At 47.0% G+C, this 11,500-nt stretch overlaps 1 long non-coding RNA gene across 1 annotated transcript in view; it reads left to right on the top strand.

Moving 5' to 3' along the window:
• Positions 1-7,067: 7,067 nt before the first annotated feature.
• The window catches only part of LOC146799816 (uncharacterized), a 69,871-nt gene continuing 65,438 nt past the window's right edge, over positions 7,068-11,500 (top strand). Inside the window, exon 1 of the long non-coding RNA XR_014968039.1 lies at positions 7,068-7,200. This is a non-coding gene — a long non-coding RNA (uncharacterized LOC146799816). The remainder of the gene's footprint in view (positions 7,201-11,500) is intronic.

Genomic DNA, 11,500 nt, shown 5'->3' with positions numbered 1-11,500 from the left:
AGATCCCGAGTCAAGAAATAATACCTGCAGAACGGGTGATTGGTGCGGTCTTAAAAGAATTCCCTGAAGGAGAAAATCAGAAGGTAATGACCTCAGAAGAAGTAGCTGAATGGTTAAAAGAAGATTCCAATCGAGAAGTAAAAGAGGGGTTACTGTATCACAAAGGAGCCCTATATCTGCCTACCCTGGAGATGCAACAAAAGGCCTTACAGGAATGTCACGATAATGTACTAGCAGGTCACAAAGGAATATCGAAGACCGAAGATCTGATCCGAAGAAGATTCTGGTGGCCAAATATGATCAAAGATATACATCAATATGTAGCCACATGTGAGACTTGCGCAAGGGGAAAATCGGAGAGACGAGCTCCACAAGGGTATTTGCAGCCTTTGCCTACTCCACCTTATCCTTGGCACACAGTCACCTTAGACCTGATTGTAGAATTACCCTCTAGTCAAGGTTTTGATACAATACTAGTTTGTGTAGATTCCTTTTCCAAAATGGCACATTTTATACCTTTGAAGGGAATACCCACTGCCAAGACACTAGCTCAAGTATTCAGTCAAAATATAGTTCGAGCTCATGGGATACCCAAGGTTTTAATCTCAGACAGGGGCTCCCAATTTCTTTCCCATTTTTGGAAATCATTCACTGAGAGGTTGAACATCGAATCCAGGTACACCACTAGTTACCACCCAGAAACAGATGGCCAAACTGAGAGAGCAAATCAAGAACTGGAACAATACCTTAGATTATGTCTGTTAGAACAAGAAGGGGAATGGCCAGAATATTTGTGGGCGGCTGAGTTCGCACATAATAATGCAAAAAATGTATCCACAGGCTATTCACCCTTTTATCTGAACACAGGTAGACATCCCAACCAATCTTTAAATTTTCAAGAAGCAGATGTCCCAGCAGTTACAGACTTAGTGGAACACATGACTAGGGTACATAGTTCGGCCATTAAAAATTTAATCATAGCAAAGGAAAATTACAAGCATTATGCAGACAAAAAGAGAAGAAAGGAACCAGAGTTACGAGAGGGTGATAAGGTTTGGTTGAACACTAAGAATCTAAGATTAAAAGGAAATAGGAAGTTTCAACCTAGGTTTATTGGCCCATATTCCATTGAGAAAAAGCAGAGTGCCTTGACTTATCGACTGAAGCTACCAACGGGATTATCTGTTCATCCAGTGTTTCATATTTCCTTATTAAAAAAGGCATCAAATGAGGTGCGCTTAAATCAACCACCTAAGCCAATTCAGACCGAACAAGGAGAGGAGTTTGAAGTGAAGCAAGTGTTAGACGCCAAGATTCGGAGAGGACACTTGTATTACCTTCTGGACTGGAAGGGTTTTGGACCCGAGGAAAGATCGTGGGAGTTGTCCACAGATGTCCATGCTCCAAGATTAATAGATGAGTTTCATAAGAAATTTCCAGACAAACCCAAGCCGAGAGGAGCTACTTTGAGGGAGGGTACTGTCAGGATTACAAACAAGAAGCCCAAGTCAAGACTCTCTGTGAGCGTTTTAGCTTTAAGGCGTAAGCTGACACACCGAACCGAGAAAAGGGTCACAGGCAGTTTCCAAGATGGCGGTCCAATTAACCGCGGTAGGAAACTACGTGGCGCGTTCTAGTTCTGCGGTGCAATCATTGTCGAGCAGGTGTCAAGCGCGAACTGAGGCGCACTTCACCTGAACCGTGAGGAGGACAGTACGCACTAGAAAATTCCTCAGCAAATTTGAACTTCGAAGGCCAACGCAGTTTCAGAGATACTTCGGCTTCTAGCAGAGAAGCTTCAGACTACAGTAAGACTGTTCCGAATTAATTCTCCAGCAATGTACTAGCGAGTGCTCAGGCGAAATTTTCAAGAAGACGCTTGAGTTTAATTGTCTGCTATTACCATTTTAAGGAAGTACAATTATCCTAAGTGTGAAGAGACCAGAGTATAGGGCAAGAGCAATACCAGTCAGAAGGAGTACACGTTAACAAATTAGGTCGGCTAGGACAAATCACTAGCGGATAGCCAACCAGTAAAGAGAAGGTGATGCTAAGTCAGGACAACACTAATAAGAAGATTTCAACAACCTAAAGAAAAGACAAATCATTAATAAGACCAACTTGACCTAGGAGGTGAGGAATAGAGCAGGTAGTATACACTTATCCAGAAGACTAGAGGCAATAGTTTGAGAATAGTATTAACCCCAATATGTCGTTACAGAGAAACCAGGGTCAAGAATCACACAACCAAAAATAAGAAGAGGAGCAAGTTCACACCACATCAGGGTAGGTAGAGTTACAGAGGGGGAGTTGTGGGAGGGGTTAGGAGGAGTTCCAGCAGTAAAGTAATTAACGCATTTTTTACAGCAATACCTATTACAAGAAAGAACCAACAGCAGACGCCTGACGCTGAAGCAAGAAGCAGACGGTGTGAGCAGTCTCTTCTCTGTCCAATTCCCCTTTCCCCCTCTGGGGTTTCAGCATTGCGCGACTAACTAAAAAGCGCTTGTGGGAACACCTAGAAGGGGCATTGGGAGCTAACGTCCTTCTGCTCCCGTGCAAGTGGAACACAGCCTCTGACACCCCCCCCCCCCCCCCAGCGCCTTGAGACCCCACGGGTATGTAGCGCGCTCTATAAATGTCTCTGATTGATTGATTGATTGAATGGCTGAAAGGCAATGAAAATAGGTGTGCAGCAGCAAGCATCCAGAATGTGTAAGGTGCTAGCGTGGCATTAGTGGCTTAATCCAACCCACGTAAAATTTTATTTTATTTTAGTTGTACTACGAGCAAGCCAAAAGATGAAGGTGTAGATAAACACTATCCAAAAAGGTGTTTGAAAATAGAACAAATGCAGAACGCAGCACGAGAACTGTAAGCAGAGGAACGGTCCTAAAGCGCGCACCTGAATAACAGCACGATCAGCGGCAGACACTAATTAAGATGAATCGATGTGTACTTGGTCCATGCTCCACAGAAAGAAAAGAAAGTGATGCCCGGCACACACTGGCGAACTAGGAGGCAGCACAGAGGAGTGACAGCAAAGGGTAAGGTATGGCCAGGCGCCTGGCCCTTTATTGTAAACAATACTCTTCGCTAGCAAGAGCGCATGCCCTGTGGCAGGCGAGCCGTAAAAACGTATTTACAATAGGAAAGAGAAGAGGATGTAAATAATGAATTCAATACAAACTTTAACTTTAATCTCAACACCTACTCAAAGGAAAGGAGCCAACAAGAGAGTCTATAACCAACTCCTTCCAAATAGCCCCGAAGATGGAAAGAGTTGAAAACTCTGTAGGCAAAAAGTGGAACCAGGTGTCCAGCACCAAGAGAGGCACATCTGGCGAAGAAGACAGCTGGATGGAATGGCAAGCAGGCAGCTGAACACAAGAGCCCATAGAACATAAAGGCAATAGGAAGAGCAGAGTTGTGAATGTTTACAGCTGTGCCATGTACAGAGTTTCTAACCCCACACGACCTGTCTAAGAAAGCCATTAATCACTCAGCTGTAGTACAATGAGGATCAAACACTAAAAGGGTGAACTTGGGGCTCAGTTTTGTGTCCATTAGTAGGTGAGTCCATGGTACTTCAGTGGTAAAAGGTCCCCTTTTACACAAAATGTCAATACTCCTGTGTGCCTCGTACTTCGAACCAGTCCCTAAAGTTACCCTGAATTCCACATAGGAATGTGGGTCCCTAGCACTGTAACAACAACAGTGATCCTGAACTATCATTAAAATACAGTAAAACAAAACCGTCTGATTGGAAAGCACAACAGCTCATTTTACACAGGTGGTTCTAGCAAAAGTCCTCCTGTCAAATACACAAACTATTTTGAAACTGGAGTGTGTGTGGATTCTGGTGCACATCTGGAGCTTTACGGGGCGGCTGCGTAAATCTGGGGTGCCTCAGTTAAAAACTGCAGCTTAGTCAAAATCTTTAGGTGAAAGTCCAGGCCAAAATGAGGAATTAATGGGGGCATCAGACCCAAAATTACAGACTTCCCTGGTAATTCCCCATTTCTTAGTGGCCCCTCAGGCTCCAACTCATAGTGAGCGGAACCTTCCCCAGCCCTGCAGTGACCCGCAGCCCCGAGGTCAGTAACTCTGGAGGTGACCAGAGCACTTATAAAGGGGGTCGAAGTGTCATTCTCTGTAATCTTTTTTGTTTGAATCTGTTTATTGAATTTTTGTCTTTTTTTCACCAAGTACACATTGCAGCAAATTATTCAAATGCTGATTCGTATGTTAAGCAGTGAGATACAAAAGAACCTGAAAATCAAGCAGAGCGGGGCCCTAGTCTCAAGCGTAGACTGTACACGCGCAGCGTAGCAGCGAATGCTGCTGAACCCATAAGAGGGAATATTTATTTATTTTGAGTTTTATAGAACACGAACCAGACCCTTGAGGGTATCAGAGCGCTTTACAGGATTGACAGGTGATATACAAGACTTAGGAAGGGTGGAGACAATTGACATACAAGCATGAGATACCAAAATAAAACCTCTGTCCCATGGGTACAGATTTATGCCCCTACCTAGACAGCAACAAGACAGTCCCTTCAATGATGCATCAGAAATGTTGCACACATTTAAACTATGATAACTCTAATACAATAACGCAACACACCACGCAGTTGTATAATTTAAGTCTGTCCTATGAACCCTCCGTGCCTGGCAAATACTGTGTGGGATGTCCGTACCACAGAGCTTCGGGGAACGGGCGCATGTGGGGGGCGACGTGATGATGAATTCAGCCTTCAACCGTAGTCAGTGGTGACGGATGATTTGTCTGCGCAGGCAGTCAGTAAGTCAGTTAAAATGATGTCCCAGTAAGTGGTAATAAGGTATGTTTGCCTGCCAAGCGTGTGTTCCCTATGCAGGGCTGTGTTTTCGGCTTGTGCCCAAATGCCCATTGAGGGTTTCCAGGCCAAGACCGGAGGGGTGTAGAGGATTTCCATCTGCGAGTAATAAGCCGCTTCGCGATTATGAACCCTGAGTCCAGGAAGCGGGAGGTCACCCTACTTTTCTGGTGTCTGTGGTGGAGTCGAACGTAAGGGAACCATCAGCTGGTTCCCATGCAGGCTGCACAGCTATGTGTTTGAATGAATCCAATCAATCAAATATTCGATACTCGATACTCTTATTTTTAGTTTTATCCATTTTAAACTCGATTTGCTTTTCACCATGTTCATTATTCTTCAATACATTTTATTCATCCACGAACGATGCTTAAATGTTCACAAAAACACAGCAGAAGTGGTTGCCTCATGTCACTTCTTTATTAAAATTGCCCAATGCATTTCGAGAGAATTCTCTTCCTCAGGGGCGTCTAAAAAGCAAACATGTTCAGATAGTTTATATGTGTTACATATTTTTTGTCATCGCGCATATTATCAGATCACTATTCCCTCAATTAGTTTAACCATAAAACATTATAGATTTCATAATGAGTAAATTAAGGGATATTTTAACACAAATTGGATTTCCCCGGCTAAAAATTATGTAAATCACCTTTACAAACGACCCGCATTAGTTTCATTTATCCTAAATCCAAAGTTCGACCCTCGATGTTTAACGTTCGTCTTTCCCACAATATACACGTACGAGAACTTAGGGGCATATCAACAACAACCGGCGATAATTATCGCTCAGCGCTCTTAGCGTGAGGATAATTATCGCCGGCTAGCGTGAATTTTTATCGCTGAGATAGCGTGCTATTAGCAACGCTTATCTCAATAGCGATAAAATTCTACACGCTAACAGGCTAACGTGAGATTATCGCTGGAAACCCAGCGATAATCACACGTTACCTTGTTGATAGGGACAGGCAAACTTAGCCATGATATCCTCCTTCCATAGGATATCATGGCTAAGTCTGAAAATTAGCAGACGTAAAAAAGCAGCGTTAACCGCGGTTAGCGCTGCTTTTTTTGTCTCTAACAGGGTTAGCGACATTCTTGATAATAGGAGAAATGTCGCTTAGCGACATTTCTCCTATTATTTTACTCTGGAACGCCCCCTTTGCATCTCATTAGAGATGCAAGGGGAAGCGTAGAGTAAAAGGGTGCTAACATGCAAATTTGCATGTTAGCACCCTGTTGTTGATAGGGCGCTAGTTTTATCTCTGCTTTTTTGGCTTTTAAAGCCAAAAAAGCAGAGATAAAGCCCTTGTTGATATGCCCCCAAGTCTCTTTAAGCTTACCGTGACATATGTTTTTCAATCCATTAAAAAACCACCCGTACTCGTAAGGTCCTGTTCATCTTAAAAGTTTAGCATTTGACTCGCGCTTATTCCTCTTAAGGTGCCACGATTCAAATGCTAAACTTTTAAGATGAACAGGACCTTACGAGTACGGGTGCATTTCAAAAGAAGGGTTTCTTGTGGGAAAGACGAACGTTAAACATCGAGTTTTTTTTCTTTTCACACCCTCATGCTATTTAACTTGAACTACCACACCCACCTCCAGGTGGCCAATCATGACTTTCTAAACATTCAAAAACGGACTCACGTTTCCTTTCTTGTACTCATTTCAGAAATACTACATTACCCAACATGCCTCGAAATGAATCTCTGAAGAGCATTAGTGCGTTCTTTAACACCATTTTTAACCAAAAAGTCGTCCCAACCATACCATAATCATTACCCTGCATTTCAACCACCCACCTATAATGCAGTCTGTATTATTTGTATAGAGAATATTGATATCGGCATGTATACGATACATTTAAACAAATTCATGAATGGTCTTGCATTAAAATCATGTGCAATGCGCTTTGATTGATAATTAAATATATTTGCTTTGTCTGTTAGTAATAGTTCATAGCGATGTCTGTTCATAGCGATATCTGTGGTGGAGTCCCAGAAGACAGACCTCCCATGTGTGCAGATGGTGCAAGCAGATATGGTTGATGTGATGGTATACCAGTTAGTGTGTGGGGACGGGCGAGCCCAGAGCATATGTAGCAAACCGGCACCTATGCACGCGCGTCGCGGACACGCTGCGTCCACTCTATGTAAAACCGTAAAAGCTTAGACTCGGCATTGCGTAGGTCCCTCCAGTAAGGCAGCCCACTCCTGGTCAGCGCAGGGACACAAGTCCACCTCCAAACGCTGTTGCAACGTGAGAAGCTGTGGAACCGTGTGAGAGCGCATAGAGTCCGCAACACAGCGTGTGAGGTATCTGCCCCCCCGTCCCTTGTAAGTTGGTGGCTCAGAGTTCACATCACCCCAATGATTTCACAGGGCAGCAGGCCATCCTCTTCCATCAGCATTTCATATGATGCCAGTGTACCGTCCCTATACAGGCCCCCTAGTGTGCGTGAGCCTACAGCGTGCCATGCGGTCCGTGCTGCTGTCGTCGTTGGTCTAGGAGCCCTTGGGGTGCCCAGTAACGTTGGGGAGCACATGCTTGGTGGTGCGCAGGCCTCTCCGATAACATTGATGCGCAACTCTTCATAAGAGCGATTCTGGTGCCAGCGGTCATTCTCTTTCCTGATAATTAAAATGTACCATATACTTTCCATACTGAGGTCTGCTCTGGCATTTTCAGCTGAGCATAGACAGAGGCCCCATCCCCCACCCTATTTCCTGCAGCTGCCGGAACCAACTTTTAATCTAAAAAACAAACCTGGAGTCCTCCCTCTGGTGCACGGAGTCTGCGATATCATTCACTCTCACTCACTCGCTGACTCAGAGTGAGGTTAGAAGTGAGGGACTGTGTTTGATTAGGGGTTTCAAGCAAAGATGTGAGTTCCCACATTCAACTAGAAGCTTGTGTGGAGTAATAGTGGCGAGAACACGACATCTTCCCCTTTGGGGCTTTTTATTCATTTAAGTTTCTACTTATGGTCTCTGGCTGACATCTGTGGGACTGTACAGCAGCAGCCACAGCATGAAAGGAAACAAACTCCTTAGGACGTGGTTGGTGGGTCTAAGGAACATTACCTGCTGCCCCAGTGTCCAGGCGTCCGCTTGATGAAGATGTGAGGTCCAAGTCTTTAGGCCAAAATGCTTCACATTCAAACAATTCAGACTTCTGCTTTAAGCTCTGACGTCAGAACGGCGAGTAGACCCAGCGTGGAGCTGCTTCACTTGTACCTGTTTGAGAGGAACTCAGCTTTAGGTTCCTTGGAAAATACCCAAAAGTTTTATATGAAGAATTTAAATCCGTAAACTATCCCGGCGCGTATCCTCTAACTCCTTAGTAATAAACGAGAAATTAACTAAGGGGAAGAATTAATTAGAGAAATGAGTCAAGCTGATGACGTGGCAAATCTATTTAAGCAGCCCTGTTGGGGAACCCCTGGTCCACACACAACGGTAGGAGTCTTAACAAACACAATGAGAACATGTCCATCGATTAGACCTCAGCTGCGAGGGGTGGGAGTGAACCCAATGCAGGAGTCTCCAGAGTGCAAATGAGCCCTGAAATACATGAAGGGTCACTGGAGAATGTGATGAGTGAAGTGAAACTGTGGAGCCAGTGAGAAGTCGTGTGTATTTGGCTCTGTTCAATGAAGGCAGCTAGGAGGTCTGGGCGCGCCTTTATCTATCTTCTCTGCATCTTGCAGGAGCCCCCACTGTCTCATGAAACACACACACGGTAGGATGTGTGAGTGAGTCAATAGGTGACCTCACAGCGGTGCTCTCGGCTCTTCGAAGACACTTTCATTAGAGCAGAGGTTGAGCTGAGTAGCATAAGTTATTAACTTGCAATTTAATATCCAACCATAGTATGATGAAGCAGCAATAATCCAGAGCATGGATATAAAAAATACGCTTTAATTATAATTATATTAAATGAAAAAACATAAGCCCACCCCCAGTGGATGAAACTTCAGACGATATGAATTAAATGCTACAAATGGCAGCAGGAGGTGTGTAGTGTGAGCTCGTGGGAAACGAGACCGGGGATCGAGGAGCCCAGGTTTGTCATACAGAGAGGGCAGGTTACTCAACTCTAATATACAGAAAACAAATAAAGGCGCACAGATAGTAAAAGCAATGTCCGTAAATTAACATTTACTTCGCTCTATTGTAAAGCGCTCTGACACCTGCGGGGTAAAGTTCGTGCTATATAAAAATGCATAAATAAATTAACAGATGACGATGTTAAGGAGAGAAAGGGCCACCTGATGAGCGAAACAAGTATCACTAGGAGGAAGATCTCTGAGCTCCTCCCCCCCCCCCCAGAGCTCAGGGTGCACCCAAAGGTCACCGGGGGTCACCAGATGGGTCACAGGGGTCACCAGGCGGGGGCACAGAGGTCACCAGAGGGGGACACAGGCGTCACCAGAGGGGGGCACAGGGGTCACCAGAGGGGGGCACAGGGGTCACCAGAGGGGAGCACAGGGGTCCCCAGAGGGGGGCACAGGGGTCCCCAGAGGGGGGCACCTGGGTCACCAGAGGGGGCCAAGAGGTCACCAGAGGGGGCCAAGAGGTCATCAGAGAGGGCCAAGAGGTCATCAGAGGGGGCAACAGAGGTCACCGGAGGGGGACACAGGGGTCACCGGAGGGGGACACAGGGGTCACCAGAGGGGGCACAGGGGTCACCAGAGGGGACACATGGGTCACCAGAGGGTTGCACAGAGGTCACCAGAGGGTTGCACAGAGGTCACTAAGGGTCACCAGAGGGGGCCAAGAGGTCACCAGAGGGGGCCAAGAGGTCACCAGAGGGGGCCAAGAGGTCATCAGAGAGGGCCAAGAGGTCATCAGAGGGGGCAACAGAGGTCACTGGAGGGGGACACAGGGGTCACCGGAGGGGGACACAGGGGTCACCGGAGGGGGACACAGGGGTCACCAGAGGGGGCACAGGGGTCACCAGAGGGGGGTACAGGGGTCACCAGAGGGGGGCACAGGGGTCACCAGAGGGTTGCACAGAGGTCACCAAGGGTCACCAGAGGGGGCCCAGAGGTCACCAAGGGTCCCCAGAGGTCAGGGATTCCCTATGAAGCCCGGTTGGTTTCTGCAGTGAAAGGTACAAGTCTTTCCCCAGACCTGTGATGCTGGGGCCGGGGGCCGCTTCTAAAGTAAGAATAAAGCTCCAAGCTCGTTACTTGCACCGGCCCCTGCTGCAGGAAGGATCCTGGCAGGAGTATTTATTCTGCATTTCCAAAGCAAGGGATACAAAGCCTGCAATCCCGTGGGTCCGCTCCGTTCAAGGGCATTTGAGCCCCTTTGAGATGGCCAGTTGGCCAGGGGGACTGGGAGGTTTGTTGGGCGCCAGGCCCGAATGTGATTATGTAGTGCTAGGAAATGTATTTCATGTAGTATGATTTTCGCACCCTGTTCTGGTTACTTATAAATGTGGTTTTTAGGTCTCGCCTGGCGAACGCAGCACGAAAACGCTGTCGCCAGCGAGATCTATTGTTGCTGACTTGCCTCGGAAGTGGGACAGGAGATGGGCACGCGCAGGGCGATTCGCACCTGTGTACGCGCACGTGAACACGCACATCTACACACGCGATGTGCACATCTCCTGTCCCCCTTCCGACCACATGCCATCCCCGTTGGAGCGGCCTGCTGCAAGACGGGGCCACTCAGAATGCGAAAAGGACACTGTGCCTTGATCAGGCACCAACAATAGCCCACACGGAGCCCCCCAGCCCTTCTTCGCTCACCGGGCTGCCCTCTTCTGGCGGGGGATCCCCCTCGCGGCAGCAGCACTTCTCTTACGGGGCTTCCCTGCACTTCTGGGGCCCCGCGCTGCCGTGGGCAGCCTCGGCCGCCCGCACTCTTCACCCGGGCCCACTCCTGGGACCCGGGGCTTTTCTCCACTCCAGCCACCACCGCGGGGCTCTCCCTTCAGCATGGGAGCCCCGCGTTAGCATGGCATGCCGGTTTCTCTTCCTGCCGGAGCAGGCGCCGCCCATGTCCCGGGCAAGGGCGCCTGACTTCCGGTTTTGCCAAACAGGGTCATGGTGGTGATTGCTTCTCGGCGGCAAGAGGGGTAGGCTCCCTCGAGAGTTAAAATAAATGTACCTGCTCAAAGGATTTTGTCTTGTGTAATGCTCTTGAGCACCTTTGAGTTGGTACAGTTAATTTGCATTGTCTTCTCACAACATAACAAGGGTGAAAGTGGCCTGTGGTTTCTGCAGCTAGCCTAGGTGTGGGCAATGCGTTGCTTTGCACACATTGTGCAGTTGCTTCCTGTCACTTGATTTCCTAGAGGCATCAGTGAAAGGTTGGCATCCGTGGCTATTCAGAAATTGTTTTCTTCATTTGATGATGGGGTCTTTCATTTCTTGGCGCCTATGGTTGTAGGTTGGAAGTTTCCCCGTTGCCCACAGGTTAAAATCTAATTTTTGGAGGACCTGTTTAAGATGGTGACACAGCATCCATTCATCTGTGGCATGCAGACGGTGGTCAAGTCCTGATGATTTTGGGCTCTTTGGTTTTTCTAGGTTTACCGTGGTCTGTATGTCGTCAATGACATTTTAACAGGTAAAGTTGAAGGATATGATCTGGTCTAGTAGGGGCATACACTTAAAGTTGAACA

This window comes from Triturus cristatus, chromosome 8, assembly GCF_964204655.1.
Source record: "Triturus cristatus chromosome 8, aTriCri1.1, whole genome shotgun sequence".
In the NCBI taxonomy this organism is placed as follows: domain Eukaryota; kingdom Metazoa; phylum Chordata; class Amphibia; order Caudata; family Salamandridae; genus Triturus; species Triturus cristatus.
The sequence above is the reverse complement of the archived record's forward strand: the minus strand, read 5'-3'. Positions and strand labels throughout refer to the sequence as shown.